General features: G+C 45.1%; 1 protein-coding gene across 1 annotated transcript in view; it reads right to left on the bottom strand.

Moving 5' to 3' along the window:
• espn (espin) overlaps nucleotides 1–20,387 on the bottom strand; it is a 196,131-nt gene that overhangs the window by 43,153 nt on the left and 132,591 nt on the right. The window lies entirely within an intron of this gene.

Genomic DNA, 20,387 nt, shown 5'->3' with positions numbered 1-20,387 from the left:
CTTCATTTGCTGTAAAGTGCTTTGGGACGTACCGAGGTTGTGAAAGGTGCTATATAAATGCAAGTGATTTCTTTTTATCTGTACCAAAACCCTTACCTGCAGTTTAATAAGGCCATTGGGTATGCTAAATGCTGCCAGGCTATTCCATTGTAGATTTCAACCCTGACACTTCTATAAACCTGCTGTTAGCACACTGCTGAATAATTAATGCTTCAACCACTTTCAAAGCAACCGCGTACCTGTCATAATCTCACAAGAAGTTACTTTAGGCACACAGAATGGATCTCATTTATTATTTACTGGTCCAAAGATTGCAAACAACAGCATCTATCCCCGCATTTTGCAACAGATGTCCAGCCATTCAGATTAGCCCGGAGCAGTAGTCTCCCACAAATAACAAGAAGCACTACCCACAGACACAACACTCAATGAGCCCAAATAAAATATTTATTGACTGAAATGCAAGTGCAGCTTTGTCTGTTTTTATGAAGTGGTAAGATCAGTACAAATCGCACAGTGATGAAGTACAGCTCACAATCATGGAAAATTGCACAATGCAATAAATACTGCAAAAGATCTTTTTTGCTGCTTGTCCCTCCAATTTCACTCTTTTTTCTCACTGGGGTTATGGTACCATGAACCTCTCTGGTACTTTAACAAGCGATCATTGTGTAAGCATGGAAAGTATGTTTTAGCAGGTTATTTAACCGAAGAGTGCATCAAATTGATTTTAATCCTATCCTCACTCACTTACCGCCCAAACTTGTATTTATAAAGTGCCTTCAACGCAGTAAAATGTTCCAAATGCACTTCACAAGAGCATTATCAAACAAATATCGATACCGAGCCATATAAGGAGATATTAGGACAGGTCACCAACAGCTAGGTTTTAAGGAGCGTTTTAAAAGGAGGAACAAGGGATAGAGAGGAGGGGAGGTTCAGAGAGGAGATTGCGGAGCTTAGGGCCCAGGCAGCTGAAGGCACAGCCGCCAATGGTGGAGTGATGAAAACCAGGGATGCGCAAGAGGCCAGAATTGGAGAAATACAGAGATCTCGGGAGGGTTGAAGATCTGGAGAAGGTTACGGAGATAGGGAGGGGGCGAGGCCATGGAATCATTTAAAAAGAAGGTTGTGAATTTTAAAATTGAGGCCTTGCCAGACCATGCGACAATGCGAGCACAGAGGTCCACAACTGGTGACTGTATCCCTGGATTGGAAAGGGGGCGTGTTTTTTTTATAACAATGAAAACAACTTGTATTTATATAGCGTCTTTAACATAGTAAAATGTCCCAAGGCGCTTCACTGGAGTGTTATTTGACACTGAGCCGCATAAGGAAAAATTAGGGCAGGCGACCAAAAATTTGGTCAATGAGGTAGGTCTTAAGGAGTGTCTTAAAGGAGGAAAGGGAGGGAGAGAGGCGGAGAGCTTTAGGGCGGGAGTTCCAGAGCTTAGGGCCCAGGCAACAGAAGGCACGGCCACCAATGGTTGAGCGATTATAATCAGGGATGCTCAGGAGGGCAGAATTAGAGGAAACATAGAAACATAGAAAATAGGTGCAGGAGTAGGCCATCCGGCCCTTCGAGCCTGCACCACCATTCAATAAGATCATGGCTGATCATTTCTTCAGTACCCCATTCCTGCTTTCTCTCCATACCCCTTGATCCCTTTAGCCGCAAGGGCCATATCTAACTCCCTCTTGAATATATCCAACGAACTGGCATCAACAACTCTCTGCGGCAGGGAATTCCATAGGTTAACAACTCTCAGTGAAAAAGTTCCTTCTCATCTCAGTCCTAAATGGCTTACCCCTTATCCTAAGACTATGTCCCCTGGTTCTGGACTTCCCCAACATTGGGAACATTCTTCCTGCATCTAACCTGTCCAGCCCCGTCATAATTTTATATGTTTCTATGAGATCCCCTTTCATCCTTCTAAACTCCAGTGAATACAGGCCCAGTCGATCCAGTCTCTTCTCATATGACAGTCCTGCCATCCCAGGAATCAGCCTGGTGAACCTCCGCTGCACTCCCTCAATAGCAAGAACGCCCTTCCTCAGATTAGGAGACCAAACAGATATCTCGGGGCTAGAGGAGATTGCAGAGATAGAGAGGGGCGAAAAAGTAAAACACTACTCCCATTTACTATCAGCTGAATCCTATTGGAAAGTATGTGTGTGGAAGTCAGATGAGGACAAAATCAGACTCAGCTATGATGTTCCTCAATTAAATAATCCGCCAACACTCAGACTGGATCGACTAGGCTTATAATGATTGGAAATTATAAGAAACATAGAAACGTAAAAAATAGGTGCAGGAGTAGGCGATTCGGCCCTTCGAGCCTGCACCACCATTCAATATGATCATGGCTGATCATGCAACTTCAGTACCTCATTCCTGCTTTCTCTCCATACCCCTTGATCCCTTTAGCCGTAAGGGCCACATCTAACTCCCTTTTGAATATATCTAACGAACTAGCCTCAACAACTTTCTGTGGTAGAGAATTCCACAGGTTCACAATTCTCTGAGTGAAGAAGTTTCTCCCCATCTCGGTCCTAAATGGCTTACCCCTTATCCTTAGACTGTGACTCCTGGTTCTGGACTTTCCCAACATCGGGAACATTCTTCCTGCATTTAACCTGTCCAATCCCGTCAGAATTTTATATGATTAAATGAGATCCCCCCTCATTCTTCTAAATTCCAGTGAATATAAGCCCAGTCAATCCAGTTTTTCTTCATATGTCAGTCCTGCCATCCCGGGAATCAGTCTGGTGAACCTTCGCTGCACTCCCTCAATAGCAAGAATGTCCTCCCTCAGATTAGGAGACCAAAACTGAACACAATATTCAAGGTGTGATCTCACCAAGGCTCTGTACAACTGCAGTAAGGCCTCCCTGCTCCTCTCGCTATGAAGGCCAACACGCCATTTGCCTTCTTCACCGCCTGCTGCACCTGTATGCCAACTTTCAATGACTGATGTTCCATGACACCCAGGTCTCATTGCACCTCCCCTTTTTCTAATCTGTCACCATTTGGATAATATTCTGTCTTCCTGTTTTTGCTACCAAAGTGGATAACCTCATATTTGACCAGCTCAGCTAGAATGACCACTGGCTGAGCTATTGAAAGGCGGTCAGTATATATGAAAGCACCATGCCCAGCAAGCAGTCAACACAATCAGGAGGAGTAGGGAGAAAATTGGAGAAGGGGGAGTTGAAGAAAACTTAAAACTTTCCAGAAAACCGACATGTTTTCCTCCAGGTATCTGATCAAATATATTGAAAAACATTTTAAGAACATAATATAAGAAATAGGAGCAGGGGTAGGCTATTTGTCCTCTCGAGCCTGCTCCGCCATTCAATAAGATCGTAGCTGATCTTCTATTCAACTTCAACTCCACGTTCCCGCCCTATCGCCATATCCCTTGATTTCCTTAGTATCCAAAAATCTATTGATCTCTGTCTTGAATATACTCAACAACTGAGCATCCACAGCCCTCTGGGGTAGAGAATTCTAAAGATTCACCACTCTCTGAGTGAAGACATTTCTCCTCACCTCAATCCTAAATGGCACACCCCTTATCCTGAGACCATGACCCCTAGTTCCTGAGAACATTCTTTGTTCCAGTCCTACTCGGGTCCTCTCCCTCACCTCTTTTTCCAGTACATTGATGACTGTATCAGTGCCGTTTCCTGCTCTCGCCCTGAACTTGAAAATTTCATTCAATTTGCATCCAATTTCCACCCTTCCCTCACCTTCACACGGTCCATCTCCGACTCTTCCCTTCCCTTCCTCGACTTCTCTGTCTCCATTTCTGGGGATAGGCTGTCGACCAGTATCCACTATAAGCCCACTGACTCCCACAGCTACCTGGACTGCACTTCCTCCCACCCTGCATCCTTTCCATTCCGTTTTCCCAGTTTCTCCATCGCATCTGCTTTGATGACTCCACCTTTTACACTTGTGTCTCTGACATGTCTTCCTTCTTCCTCAACCGAGGATTCCCCTCTGCCGTGGTTAACATGGCCCTCGACCGTGTTCGTTCTATTTCCCGCACCTCTGCTCTAACCCCTTCCCCTCCCTCCCAGAACCATGACAGGGTTCCCCTTGTCCTCACCTTTCACCCCACCAGCCGCCTCATTCAACGGATCATCCTCCGCCATTTCCGCCACCTCCAGCGTGATCCCACTACCAATCACATCTTCCCCGCTCCTTCCCTCTCAGCATTCCGAAGGGACCGCTCCCTCCGCAGTCACCCCCAGCAACCCCTCCCCTTCCCACAGCACCTTCCCGGGCAAACGCAGGAGATGCAACACCTGCCCTTTGACCTCCTCCCTTCCCCCTGTCCAGGGCCCCAAACACTCCTTCCAGGTGAAACAGCGATTTACTTCTACTTCTTTCAATTTAGTATACTGTATTCGCTGCTCACGATGTGGTCTCCTCCACACTGAGGAGACCAAGCATAGATTGGGTGACCGCTTTGCTGAACACCTCCGTTCAGTCCGTAAGTGTGACCCTGAGCTTCTGATCGCCTGTCACTTTAATTCTCCACTCCACTCCCACTCCGACCTCTCCGTCCTCGGTCTCCTGCACTGTTCCAACGAAGCTCAACGCAAGCTCGAGGAACAGCACCTCATCTTTCGTTTAGGCACTTTATAGCCTTCTGGACTCAACATCGAGTTCAACAATTTCAGAGCGTAACCGCTGCCAATCCTTGGCTCCCTTTCCCCGCCCCCCCCTCCGCCTATACTTTTTTTTCTTTTTTTTCTCTTTGGGTCAGAAATTGAAGAACTACCGGCGACCGCCGCTGACATTCCTCTTGTCAAACGGCCCAGCGCCATTTTCGACGCGGTTTGGAGCGGGCTGGAGCGGGTGGGAGGAGAGAGCCGCTGGGAAGCGCCAGCCGCCATCAGATCTCCCGCCCGCCGAGCTGCGACATTGATGCAGGCGGGAGTCGGTGGTAGTACGGGGGTGGACTGTTAGCTGCAGGCTGGTCTGTCCCCGACGATAGGTAGGAAGATGGTGAAAAAAGGTGAGTACACTTCTTGTAATTTTTTTCTTTACAGGAACTTACCTGGATGGGGTCCCTTGAAGGTCTTCAGATGGTTTTTACATTTTTTTTTAAATGCTTTTACTTTTCAGCTGTTCGGCCCTCCGTGGGCCCGACACCATCCTCGGCGGCACTTGGGCAGCAAGCGCCTTTGCCGCCGAGAATGAGAGCTCCCGCCGGCTGCCGCCCAGATTGGTGGCATAAGTCGCTCATTTGCCACTTGCCAACCTTCGAGGGACCTCTCCGATGAAAACTCTGCTCAAATTACCGTCAGATACCTCTGTGGTCCTTTGGGCAGCACTTGGGCAGGCGGAGGCCTTCATTAAATTCGGGTCCTTTGTCTCTAATGGCAGCTGATCATTACTCTGCCATTCACACCCTATCCAGATGAACCTTTTTCTAACTTCTGTCATTACCATTTCATTCGGCCCATCATCCCTTTTGTCTCTCTAATCTCTCCTGCCATCCACCCTATCACCGACCTTCCCTTTTGTCCTTCCCCTCCCCCTTTCAGTGCTTGTTAAGAATGTGCCTCTTTTCGAACATTCGTCAGTTCTGACGAAGGATCGTTGACCCGAAACGTTAACTTTGTTTTTCTCTCCAGACCCACTGAGATTTCCAGCATTGTCTGTTTTTATACCCCTAGTTCTGGATCCGAAACAACTCTTTAGCATGCATAACAATGTCAGTTGTGAAACCCAGATCCCAAAGGGCTAGGCACCATCACCAAACTGCTGTTCCCACAAGGAGTTGCCATTCAAGCTTTCTCAGAAACCTTTTAAAACATGTTTTGAGTGTATTATACATTAGCATGACATTCTTTACATGTAACTGTCTGATATTCCAGTTGACAATCTTGGTCTGGGCTCAACAAAACCACCCGTGTGGCTCAATGGGCTGGATTTTGGTTTTTTTTGGGCGAAAACGCAAGCGATATATGAAAATTACCGTTTTTGCTGCATTACTGATTGAAGGCCCAACTTTCGGCCTTTGGGGTCTGCGCACAAAGGGAGGCGTTGCACAATTATTCGGGGCGCAGAACGCGATCGTCGCCTACTTTAGTGCGGGGCCGGGAGTGCAGCGACAGAGGCCTTGGGGCTGGGGCGGGGGGGGGGGGCGGGAATTCAAAAAAACATTACTAAGACCATTACCTAACAAATCGCTGCAAAAAAAATAAAAATAAATGAAATCTTTAAGTTGCCTTTTTTTGAGGTTTTCTAACTGACCGCTGCCGGCAGGGCTGCACCGCAAGGATTTACGTGGCGGTCTTCAGGACATGGCGTACGGGTGGGGCGAGTCTCGAAAACTCGGATGGTGACGCAATCCGAGACGTTCCACGCCCGGTGCCGCCCTCCCCGGCAGTGCTTCCGAGCGCCGCCGCAAACAAGGAACCGAGGGTCGCGGGTTTCCGCCGCGGAGGGTCAAAACGTGGCGGAAACCCGGTCGCAAAGCACCCGAAAATCCAGCCGAGTAAATCAATGATTTAACCGGGCAAAGCTGCGTCCCATAGCTGATTGTGAGGGGAAGGAGAAAGAGGAAGAATGGACCAAAGTGGTCAAAAAGGAACGTGTAATAAAAACAAATACGGGAGCTGCAGGAGCTAAATGCAGAGTGCCTCTAACGAAGGCCAAGTGCCCAGTTTTCAGTGTGAAAATAAAAAGGGCTTCCCTCCTTGTGAGATATGTATTCAAAGCCACAAGGAGGAGACAGCAACAACAACTTGAACGTAGTAAAACATCCCAAGGCACAGCACAGGAGCGTTAGCAGACAAAATCTGACACTGAGTCATATAAGGAGACATTAGGACAGGTGATCAAAAGCTTGGTCAAAGAGGTAGGTTTTAAGGAGCGACTTAAAGGAGAGATAGAGAGGCGGCGACATTTAGGGAGGGAATTCTAGAGCTTAGGGCCTAAAACTTTAGGGATTAGCAGCAACAATTTAAGTGTCAGGAGCTGGAATAATGTCTCAGACTATGTTCCCGTACTACATATTTATCCAATTTAGGGTGTGCACAAAACTCAATTATTCTCACACATTTTCCTTGTTCCTTTGTCCATATTAAAAAAAATCTGATGCACCAGGTAATCTATTCCACTCAAAATGGAAGTGGGCCAAAATTGAATCTTATTGACACACTGTGACCCAGGCAACCGAGAGTACAAAATGAATTCTGGTCTCGATGGGCCCCAACAGTGTACCGCCTGTATTTGATCTATGCACTCACACACTTTCACTTTTAAGTCAGGACAGTCCTAAACCAATAAGTCAAATCTGACAGAAGTTACAATTGAGCAGAGGGGGCGGAAGATTAAATAGCTGTAAAACCTCAGCACGCTGCACACTGTGTATTACAGGGAACATATGCAATATTGGGAAACTTAATTAAAAACCTTTCTTTCATACAGCATCAGAGCGTAAACATAAATCTCCTGGGAAATTCATCAGTCCATGTTAGCGATATGGTTCCATCTAGTTTCCATCCTGGACAGTTTACGCCAATGTAGCATTTCTATATCTTTCTCTAGCTGCATTATTACCCAATAATGGGATAAGGATTCCTCTGGTCTCTGTGGGTAATGACACTGTAAATGCATTTATGATGATTCCTCCATTTTGGAATTCAGCACCAATATCCATTGAAGCTTACAGCACAGAAGGAGGGTATTTAGCCCACCCTATCCTCCTTGCTAGAGCACTCCAAAACGAAATCCACTGCTCCGCACACTGCCCATAGCCCTGTAGCTTCCCGTACTTCAACTATTGATCCACTTTTCCTTTAAGAGGCACAATGGTCTATGCATCAGCTACTCATTGTGGCAAAGCATCCCAAGCTCCAACAACCGCCTGTGTAAAGATATTTCTCCGAACGTTTCTCCTCACTCTCTTTAACGACAATTTTCAATTCATGACGGCTCATCACTGACTCCCTAAAATTCCTAGTGAAACTCTAAGGACTGTCCTTTAAAAGATGTTTATGATTTCACTGGAGGTCTTCATGGCTGATTTATAATGTCGCTACACTTCGTACTTATCTCAATACACAACAAATCTTCTTATTTTGTACTTGGAACAAGAATATGCACTGATCTAAAATGAATTTGTGAAAACAAAACAGTGCTTATACCCAGGGCACTTTACTCCAAAAATACTGATACGCTACATTGGGAATAGACACACCACAACACAAAGCAGAATTTTGGAGCACTTCTGAAATATGTGAACATAGGTTAAGCTAAAAACTAATCTTCTGCAACCTAAAGACCACGGACACAGGTCTTGCATCACAGCTACTTAGCGAGACAGTTGGAACGATACAGTCAAAACCTGATAAGACCAGGTTGGCCAATATGATAAATCACTTTATATCAGGAAGCAAAAAGTAGAAAGTCTGAATTGATTCCCACCCACCTTTGGTGCAACAGGAGACCAGAACAGATCGCTTTAGCTCAGCGTTTCTTCCAGTACTGGCGACGTGATCTTATCTGGTTTTCACCGCCTTACCGAGGACTAGCTAACTCATAGGGACGACTACGATCAAGTTACTTACTCTTGGTTAGCTTCGGTCCTTTGCCTTCTGGATGGATAGGAACATTCAAAGAGAGAGGCAGGCATGGCAAGGGAATTGCCAGTTCCGTGCGCATCGACCATTGACAGAAATGTTACACAATAGGAAATCACATGGCACGAGGTACGAGGTGCCGTGACCCAAGCAAATGGTGACACGGGGGAGCATTGTTTGTCAGTAGAGTGTAGAGAGAGAGCAGGCGTGAGGAATGGAACAATTACACAACAACAGGGAGAAACAAAAGAGAAGGCAGAAGGAGAGAGAGGAAAAAAAAGCCATTAGAGAGAGTAACGACACAGAAAACACAACATAATAAGCTGCACAATTGTCAAAATGGTTGTTGAACTTCTGGAGAGAAGGGGATGCGATTAATTAGATTTACTGATCTCAAACCAGTTAACCAGAAACAATGATTTTGTTATTTTGCAATGCAACCTTATTCTAACCTCTTCTGACGTTTTGCTACTGTTGTCATGCAAATGCATCTCTCAGCGTTTCCACTGAGGTAGCTAACACTGATTCAATGGAGTAGTCACAGGCTGTCGTCCCAGCGATAATCTCTCTGGATATCTCTCAGTGTCTGTGGTTTTCCGTTTCCGCGCTCACCACCTGCTATTTTCCACCCATTCTGCTTAATGACAGAAAATTGCAGGCTGAAGAGAATGGAGGTAGACAATCCTGGCCAGTGTGCCCACGGAAGTGGTTTCCCATAGATGGCGTAAATACCCAACTGGTTCACCTTTAGGGAAGCAAGCCAACCATCCTTACCCAGTCTGGCCTATATATGATTCCAGTCCCCACACCTATGTGAGTGTCTCTTAACTACCCTCTGAAGTGGCCTCGCAAGCCACTCAGATGTATCATAATCGCTACTAGCGATTCCAGAACAAGACGCACCACCATCTTCTCAGGGAAACTAAGGATGGGCAATAAATGTTGGCCTTGCCAGCGACGCCCACAACCCAAGATTGACTTTTTAAAAGTCTTTGGGGGCGAAATTCTTCAGCGCCCCGAATCGGGGGGGACATCCTGCACCCAGCGCGGAGGTCCAGCCCCGGCCGCGAAATTGCGGTTACCGCCCTTCACAGGAAGTGGAGCGCAATGTCCCGCACTCCACTTCCTGTTGGGGCGGGCTCGGGGGCGCTACTCGGGCGCGTTCGTCAGCGCTACGCAGCTGCTCTGCATAACGCTGACGCGTTTCAATTACCCTCCTCTTCCGTTAAAGGGTGGGCTGCCGTGCACTCTGCATGGCCTCTGATGGCCTCCACTGGATTGCCAGGGCGGTGTGCGGCTGAGTGCAATGGAGGACGAAGACGGGCTGACCAATGAGTCGGTCAAACCTACAAAATGGTGGTGCGCGGCGCTCCCCGCCATCCCTTTAACTTTCGCCCAGCGAGCGGACGCCGGCCTGGTTCGCGACCCATGAGGGCTGGCGCTGCCGCCGCTCGCGGGACGCTGGCCAATTTCCACCGCGGGGCGGAAAGGGGTCGCCGCGCACACCGACGGCGTCATCGTCGGTTGCGCGGCAGCCCTACTGGCGGGGCGTGGTGCTATCGTGTCAGCGTCTCCGCTAACTCCAGCGCAGTTTCGCGGGAGTCGGTAGCGCCCCCCACCCCCTCCCATTAACGGGAGGCGCAAAACAAGGCAATTTCGGGCCCTTTATTCGTTATAAAGTTTAAATGAAATGCGCACAATTTCAAAATAGAAAAGGCAGATGAATGTTTCGTGTGTAACCTTTTCATCAGAACACACCTGCATTATTAACCGAGCTTTCTCTTTCACATGCTGATGCACCTGCTGTGTATTTCCAGCATTTTCTGTTTATTTTCCAGCATTTACTTAAAAAAAAAATCACTCCCTAATCCGGTACGATTTACTCCAACAAGTGCAGTTCTTTGTTTCTGACTAAATCAGATTGTACAGCTGAGTGAAGCATTGTGAATTATACAGTAAATTCAATAAGGTTGTGGGTCTTCCCTTCTCTACTTTGAATAATGCCCCGGGGTCTTTTACATCCACCTGCTCCTGAGTTCACTGGGGCAGCTGTCACAGTGTGTAACTTCTCTGGCTTTTCAATACTGTTGCTCTAGAAATGAATCCTAGTGCTTTTGTTGCACTTTTTATGGCCTTGTTAACATGCTTTGCTACTTTTAATGAATCAGTGCCCCGAGATCCCTTTCCTCTACCCCATCACCACGCACCACAGTTTAAAGAAAGCTAAAATTTGGAGTACATTATACTTAACTTTCCAGCTGTAAATTTGAAAGGAAAATCAAAATGTTTGGCAATAATGTTTTGAGCTTAGAAATACTGTGCAGATTGTACATCAAGCATAGTGTATAACATGTGTGGCGTGCAGGTTCAACCACAATTATGGAAGGGGATGGCTATTGTGTGCAGCTTTCGGGCAGGGCTGGTTATGTTTGAGTATCAACTTCCTGTATTTCTCAAAGCAAAGCACCACTGGATGCGAGATGAACGCTAAATGATTCATCAATGCATTACTCACTCGCCCGTTGTGTGAGTAATGCATTGCTGGGTCATCTAGGACCACAGATGACCCAGTGAATGATCCGTACTTTATGAACAAATCATTGGGAATCCTATCTTAAACGTAGAAAATAGATGCAGGAATAGGCCATTCGGCCCTTCGAGCCTGCACCATCATTCAATATGATCATGGCTGATCATGCAACTTCAGTACCTCATTCCTGCTTTCTCTCCATACCCCTTGATCCCTTTAGCCGTGAGGGCCACATCTAACTCCCTTTTGAATATATTTAACGAACTGGCCTCAACAACTTTCTGTGGTAGAGAATTGCACATGCCCACAACTCTCTGAGTGAAGAAGTTTCTCCTCATCTCGGTCCTAAATGGCTTACCCCTTATCCTTAGACTGTGACTCCTGGTTCTGGACTTCCCCAACATCGGGAACATTTTTCCTGCATCTAACCTGTCCAATCCCGTCAGAATTTTATATGTTTCTATGAGATCTCCTCTCATTCTTCTAAACTCCACTGAATACAAGCCTAGTCGACCCAATCTTTCTTCATATGTCGTCCTGTCATCCCGGGAATCAGTCTGGTGAACCTTCGCTGCACTCCCTCAATAGCAAGAATGTCCTTCCTCAGATTAGGAGACCAAAACTGTGCACAAACTGTGGCCTTACCTTCTTTTTTCTCCTCAATTGTCTCCCCTTTTCGAGTTTTGGGGTAGGAACTGTATAGCTTTTTTTTCAAACCATCACAAATATTTTTTATCACAAATATACTTTTACACGGATATTAAAGGAGTACTCCGCACAATAAGTAACCCATGATTTTTCATCCTCTTTAAGTACCAGAAATCCTGCCCGCAAATTATGGACGGTATACATAAAGCAGTTTATAATGTTGCCTCTGATTGTTTTTGGGTGCTCGGTCCCTTTAACGAGTTGTGCGGCCCATTCAAAATTTCGCGTCTGTAGAAAATTTCACATTCAAAAGCCGGCAAGCTGCCTGCCTGTTGGGGAGAACGAAAGGGAAGGTCTGAGATAGAATGGAGGGCAGGAGAGATTAAGAGACAAAAGGGATGATGGTGCAAGGCAAAAGGAGATGGTAATGGGGCAATTTAAGAAACAAAAGACCTTTCCTCCCCTCCATCCTTTCCCTGCCCCTACACTTGCTTAAAAACCTGTTACATCTCTAACTTGAGGGTCATCGACCTCAAACATTAACTGTGTTTCTCTCTCCACAGATGCTGCTTGATCTGCTGAGTATTTCCAACATTTTCTGTTTTTATTTCAGATTCCAGCATCTGCAGTATTTTGCTTTTGGACTAGAATTATAAGTTCAATGTAAAAAAAAAGCTATAAGCTATTCAAGAAAATAGATTTGCTGCTTCAAGCATGGCACCATCCCTTTGTCATACAATAAATATCAACATAGGTATAGAACGCTGATTTGCACTTTGAAAGAAAAAACAACAAACAACTTGAATGTAGATAGCACCTATCATATCCTCAGGGCATTCCAAAATGCTTCACCGAGGGGATAAGTAGTCACTGTTGTTATGTAGGTTAATGCGGCAGCAAATTTGCACACAGCAAGGTCCCACAAACAGCAATGAGATGAATGACCAGATAATCTGTTCTGGTGGTGTTGGTTGAGGGATAAATATTGGCCAGGACACTGGGAGATCTCCCCTGCTAAAGGTGCAATGGGATTGTTTGCCTGAGCAGGTTTCTGCTTAACAGCTTATCTGAAAAGTCCACCTGCGGCAATGCAGAAACCCTCTGTACTACATTGAAGAGTCTGCCTAGGTTATGCACTCAAGGGACTTGAACCCACAATCTTCTGGTTCAGAGGCGAGAAGCCTACCAACTGAGCCAAGCAGAAACTAAGGCCACGATTTCTCCTACCTCGGTGAGTCCGATGCAGGTGGTGGTTCCCGACCTCACTGTTAGCTCCAACCCGCTGATTTCACGCTGATTGGTCTTGTTAAGCCCACCCAGCGCGTTCCCTGGCCAATTGAAGGAAGCGGGTCTGATGACGTCATTTGATGACGCATCATCAGCTGGTTTCCTTAAAGGGCCTTTGCCCTAATTTATTTGGACAGTTGTGCTGTCAGTGTTCTACAGCATTGAGGTGCTGCAAACACTGACAAGCATTGCACAGAGATGCACCCAGCCTCGTCCATGACTCCCTCCACATGCTTGTGGAAGGAGTCAGAGCATGCTGGGAGGTTCTCTTCCCTTCCAATGGGTGGAAGAGACCTCCCCAGGAGATCAAAGCAGCCCAGTTGCACATTGCACAGGAGGACCCAAGCAGGAATGTTGTCAGGAGGACCTGGCTGCAGTGGCGCAAAACTTTTAATGATCTCAGTGGATCACAAAACGCTATTGCAAAGCCACACTTCAACCTCAGCCTGTTGTGCCACTTATCACATCCTCGTCACTCTGCCTTCCTTACCCTACTCCTACACATCCTTACTCACACCAACTTACCTTGCACCTCCACCCATCTCTCTACCTACATTATCACTTCCCCATCTCACTAGCAACCTCTCACACTCACCCTCATCCTAGTCCAATCATACCAAGTAACAACACACAAGGCTAGGCATTTGTGTGTTTTAGCCAATGTTCATGTACAAGATAAAGGTTCACGGGGTTGGGGGTAATATATTAGCATGGATAGAGGATTGGCTAACGAACAGAAAACAGAGAGTCTGGATAAATGGTTCATTCTCAGGTTGGCAATCAGTAACCAGTGGGGTGCCACAGGGATCAGTGCTGGGAACCCAACTATTTACAATCTATATTAATGACTTGGAGGAAGGGGCTGAGTGTAACGTAGCCAAGTTTGCCGATGATACAAAGATGGGAGGAAAAGCAATGTGTGAGGAGGACACAAAAAATCTGCAAAAGGACATAGACAGGCTAAGTGAGTGGGCAAAAATTTGGCAGATGGAGTATAATGTTGGCAAGTGTGAGGTCATGCACTTTGGCAGAAAAAGTCAAAGAGCAAGTTATTATTTAAATGGAGAAAGACTGCAAAGTGCTGCAGTACAGCGGAACCTGGGGGTACTTGTGCATGAAACACAAAAGGATAGTATGCAGGTACAGCAAGTGATCAGGAAGGCCAATGGTATCTTGGCCTTTATTGCAAAGGGGATGAAGTATAAAAGCAGGGAAGTCTTGCTACAGTTGTACAGGGTATTGGTGAGGCTACACCTGGAATACTGCATGAAGTTTTGGTTTCCATATTTACGAAAGGATATACTTGCCTTGGAGGCAGTTCAGAGAAGGTTCACTAGGTTGATTCCGGAAATGAGGGAGTTGACTTATGAGGAAAGATTGAGTAGGTTGGGCCGCTATTCGTTGGAATTCAGAAGAATGAGGTGTGATCTTATCGAAACGTATAAGATTATGAAGGGGCTTGACAAGGTGGATGCAGAGAGGATGTTTACACTGATTGGGGAGACTAGAACTAGAGGGCATAATGTTAGAAAGAGGGGCTGCCCATTTAAAACTGAGATGAGGAGAAATTTCTTCTCTCAGAGGGTTGTGAATCTGTGGAATTCGCTGCCTCAGAGAGCTGTGGAAGCTGGGACATTGAATAAATTTAAGACCGAAATAGAGAGTTTCTTAAACAATAAGGGAATAAGGGGTTATGGAGAGCAGGTGGGGAAGTAGACCTGAGTCCATGATCGGATCAGCCATGATCATATTAAATGGCGGAGCATGCTTGAGGGGCCGTATGGCCTACTCCTGCTCCTATTTCTTATGTTCTTATGTAAAGTTTCTGTTAATGTGCTGTAAACATTGAAACCTTTATTTTCAACACTTTGCATTCTTGGACAGATTTGTGTGCACCTTTGGAAGTGGCTTAGTGAATTACTGTGAATGGTGAGACATAATGGTACCCCCCGCAATGGCAATGAGTGTGAAAGGAATGGCTTGAGTGTTGTAGGGATGCTTTATGGTGTTGGTGTGAGGTGGTGCCAACCTGGCACATCATGTGGCAACCAGGGTGTAAAGCGTCAAGTGAAATAAATCTGGCCATGGTTAGGCAATCCCTGGTGTCTCGGGCAGCAATGTAGTCGGGTGCTGATACTCTGTGTCCTGTGCAGCATCAGTTGATTGTGGAAAAGGGTGGTGTTGTTGGTGCTTCTGGTGTGGGATTCTGAGGACCAAAGTGAAATAGTTTCAAGCACATCGATGCTAATGTAATAGATGGCAGGTGAACTTGAGATGACAGAAGCGATCTGTCAGTGGTGAGAGAGATTGTTCCAATGAGGTGACACTGGATAGAGAAATTGCTCCAAACATTTGTAACCTGCATAAAGCTCAATCTGCCTTCCAAATGCAGTAAGCAACAGCTTTTGATCTTGGAAAGTGAACAGCTGTGAGTTGGGAGCTTTTATAGCACAATTGCAGGTGTCAAGTAAAGAAATTAATTCATGGTCACACAACTCCTGACGTCCTTACCTGACATGATCCCCGAGCAGTGTTAACTAGGTGGACAACCTGGAAAAATGGTAAGTTCCTCTCAAAATTCATTTTAATTGGGTCTTAACAAGGCCATAATGACCTAAATTGCCTCCCCTGCTGCTGCATGTTGGGTCTGTTCAGCGTTGACAGACCCAACACCTGGGAAAGTAGAGTGACCTGCTGTCAATCATTTTAATTTAAATTTAAATTTGACCACCATCCATCCCGTTCTCTAAGCGCCGGAAAAATTCCGGCCCAAATAGCTACATAAAAAAAAAAATCCACAATCTTTGCCCTTTTTAACCCTCCTCTCCTGAAGGTGTTTATTAATGCTGTGTATCCATAGGCACTGGCAGCCTTCTGGTACCTTGTCCAACTGTGTTCTTCATTTGTGAGTCTCGGCAGAGAATACTGTCAAGCTATTTGAACATGGAGGGGATCTCAGTAGAGATCTGTCCCCATCCAACATCCATTCATGCAATTTCCACTCTGGCTCATTTCACCCTGGTGAAAGTTCCCCATATTTGGATTTAGCTAGAATCTTATCACATCTTTCAGAAATGTTCCAAAGTAATTCATATGCAAAGAACTACTCTGAAGTCCATTCAATATTAATGTGTAGGTAAATAAATGTAAATACAATTCTCAATCCCACTATGGTTTCAAGATTAGATTAAATGCTGCTCAAGTATTCCATGCATCAGAAGCTCAACTGGTTCAAACATTATTGCGAAAACTTATTAGCAGTTTGCACAATGTTGGCTTTAAATACCAAAGACAATTGCCACGGAGAGTTGGGATACAGGTTTCATACCTACTCCCAAAATTCCTTTGAGTTATCCTTTTTCTTGTGGTTTCAGTCGCAGACACTCACTATGGTTTACCAACATGCACAATGAGAACATTAGGACACAGAGAGTGGCATCGCATAAATATACCATTTGTAAAATAAAGAATGAAAGACTTGGATTTATATAGCGACTTTCACGACCACAGGACGTCTCAAAGCGCTTTACAGCCAATGAAGTACTTTTTGGAGTGTAGTCACTTTTGTAATGTAGGAAACGCAGCAGCCAAATTGCGCACAGCAAGCTCCCACAGACAGCAATGTGATAATGACCAGATAATTTGTTTTTGTTATGTTTATTGAGGGATAAATATTGGCCAGGACACTGGGGATAACTCCCCTTGCTCTTCTTCGAAATTATGCCACGGGATCTTTTACATCCACCTGAGAGAGCAGACGGGGCCTTGGTTTAACATCTCAGCCAAAAGACGGCACCTCCAACAGTGCAGCAATCCCTCAGCACTGCACTGGAGTGTCAGCCTAGATTTATGTGCTCAAGTTCTTGGAGAGGGACTTGAACCTACAACCTTCTGATAGGTCAGGAATTCAAATTTGTCTTCATGAACCTATGCAAAATGGCACCTCAGACACTCAACTTATTTCAGTCATGTTGACGTGAAGAAGTGGAGGAGTCCAACCAGCACTGGTACTTTATCGACGGATACTTTACTGGTGGTTCCAGATAGCAATGCAAGAAAATACAAACAGAGTGAAAGACAACTTAACTAATTTATTATGTGCCAGGAGAAGTTTCTTAGGGATTGGCACCAAATGGACCAATCGTTAACCAGATGAGATTTAAACAAACCTTTCCCAGTTGCTACTCACGGTTAGATTAAATCTTCGATTTGGAGGCACAACATTGCAATACAAAAGCGTATTTTGTCAGTTGGAGGCAAATGGCTTCAGTATTTCTCACTCTACTTTTCATTTGCTGCAAATGTTATACTTCCACACAAGCATCCTGTGCAATATAGGTGACAGGAAGCAGTAATCTATGTCTGTGTTGACCAACAGTAATGAAGATGCATCAGTCTCAGAGAACATGTGGCAAAGCTCATCCCACCTGCAGGTGTGCCCAGAATGGTACACCTCGGGTAGACAATCAGCACGGACAGGGCATAACCCATCCTATTATAAATAGGACAACAATTCTGATACTCTCTAATTGTGTAAGGATGCACATTCTATTATGATAGTACCAGGCATTTTACACCTATGTTAAATTACCAGAGATGAGAAAATGCAAAACAATGGAAGCTTTTTTTCTAAAGTACTTGCCACATACTTTGTCAGTGGAGTGCCACTGATAAGACAGCTCTGACCACCCCATAAGGGATTTCCACCTCCCCTCCAATAAAATAATTATCCTTTTTTCTTGTGGTTTCAATGACAGACATTCACTCTAGTTTACCAGCATCCACTATGATAATGTTAGGACACAGAAGGTAGCATCACATAAATATACCATTTGTTAAAAGTCACGAACATTCAAATTTGACTTCATGAGCCTATCCAAAATGGCCACCTCAGACACTCAACTTATTTGGCTCAATATTCATCCCCAGAAAGACATTTACTCTGAGGTTGGTTTATGGTTGACTATATTTTTTTTTACATGAAATCATAACAGCAGCTATTATTTATTGCAGGAACCCAGTAGCAAAACACAGCAATCACACCGAGAAACTTTGGAAAAATATTTATTCTCAGGGCCTGGATATTTTTACTTTGCCGATCTGTCTCCTCAGTATGTTCCTCTGGCGAGTTTGCTGCTGTGTTTACATGCATCAGCGAATCTCGATTCATTTTTCACTTTTGTGTTAACAGGGCGACTTTTTGTTTGGCAGCAGGAAGAGAATAGACGGAGGAAAAATGTATGTTAACTTTCCTGTGAAGGACCAGCCTTAGATTCAGCTTTCATGAATTTGCTAATCAGCCATTGTTAAGGGATGGTAGATAAGACCTTGTGTACTTACACCATAAATCAATAGCATACCATTCTAAAAAGATATTCAATACTCAAAGGGAAATATTTATTTTTCTATTAGAGGGATTTATCAATGCATGAAAGTGACTCATTAACAAATGAAAAGGTCACGATGAGTTTCTGCTTACTTGTTTTATGCAGTATGACAATACAGTTCTCGACATGTTTCATAGTACCCCATTTTCACCTAACACTGACCCCATCAGACCCACACAGTCATTTTACGGAGAGGTAATTTGCAGAGACCCCACCCATGGTATGGAGCCCCACCAGCAGCGTGCACAGATCTCGCTAACTCACACCGAGTCCCGCTCACCCATCACCCCTGTGCTCGCTGTCTGTGTCCTAACTCACACTGAGTCTCGCTCACCCATCACCCCTGTGCTCGCTGACCTACATTGGTTCCCGGTTGGGTAACGCCTCGATTTCAAAATTCTCATCCTTGTTTTCAAATCCTTCTATGGCCTCGCCCCTCCCTATCTCTGTAATCTCCTCCAGCCCCACAACCCCCCCGAGATGTCTGCGCTCCTCTAATTCTGCCCTCTTGAGCATCACTGATTATAATCGCTCAACCATCGGTGGCCATGCCTTCTGTTGCCTAAGCCTTAAGCTCTGGAACTCCCTGCCTCAACCTCTCCGCCTCTCAACCTCTCTTTCCTCCTTCAAGACGCTCCTTAAAACCTACCTCTTTGACCAAGCTTTTGGTCACATGCCCTAATTTCTCCTTATGTGACTCGGTTTCAAATTTTTTGTCTCATAATACTCCTGTGAAGCGCCTGGGGACGTTTCACTACATTAAAGGTGCTGTTGTTGATCGTAAAATGAGGGCTACAATGTTGTAGCTCTATCGCCACAATCCCACTTAACACTAGCGAGACTTTACACTGGGGGCCTTGTCTCCCAAAATGACCCTCTACATTATGGTAAAAGCCAATGTATCTGTTATCTAGCAGTGTTTACACATTAATAAAATGATCAGCATTGAACAAGACAGCGGCGTCTTAATTTAGTTCAATGTCAACCCACTGCGACCATCTCAAACCTGAACTTAGATTTCAATGAATAAACTTACAGGGATAGTTTCAGCAGTATAGCTATAGGTTTGAAAGTCAGATATGGTGTAGACCAATAGATTGGCCTGCTCTTTGAATGTTGTGAAGATCAGTGTGTTGGTTAATGGATCTATTCTTTAAATATGACGCAACCCAAAATGTTGAGATAAGGATGAATTTTCTAACTTGGTGTCACCAGTGCACATCGGAAAATTACAGACCATATGCCTACAGATTTGTGATACGCATTAGTGCCAGGCAAGGTTCCTTGACATTGGTATGGATTTTAGGCTATATGCCCAATCCTCAGGCATGGCACAGATTGGTTTGGCATTATAGTGCACTGCTGTATGAGCCTGTTCTTCAGAATGGTCAACACTAGATTGATGCCATTTGGGCCTGATCATCTAGTTTTAGTGCACACAGTCCGTGGTAAGGTGTGCTCTTCATACTGGTTCATTTCTAAAGTTCCCATATAAATAAAGAAAGCGTTTGCATTTATATACCACCTTTGACAACCTCAGGATGCACCAAAGCACTTTAAAGCCAATGAATGACTTTTGAAGTGTGGTAACTGTTGTAAAGTAGGAAACGCGGCAGCCAATTTACACACAGGAAGGTCCCACAAACAGCAATGCAATAATGACCAGATCATCTATTTTTTCTTTAAGTGATGTTGATTAAGAGATAAATATTGGCCCAGGACTATGGGGAGAACTCCTCTGCTTTTCTTCGAAATAGTGCCGTGGGATCTTTTATGTCCAACTGAGAGAGCAGATGGGGTTTAATGTCTCATTTAAAACATGACACCCCGACATTGCAGCACTCCCTCAATACTGCACAAGTCAGTCTAGATTATGCACTCAAATCTCTGGAGTGGGACTTGAACCAAACAAGGACATTAAAATGATT

This window comes from Pristiophorus japonicus, chromosome 18, assembly GCF_044704955.1.
Source record: "Pristiophorus japonicus isolate sPriJap1 chromosome 18, sPriJap1.hap1, whole genome shotgun sequence".
Classification (NCBI taxonomy): domain Eukaryota; kingdom Metazoa; phylum Chordata; class Chondrichthyes; family Pristiophoridae; genus Pristiophorus; species Pristiophorus japonicus.
Note: the sequence above shows the minus strand (reverse complement) of the source record. Positions and strands in the feature narration are given on the sequence as shown.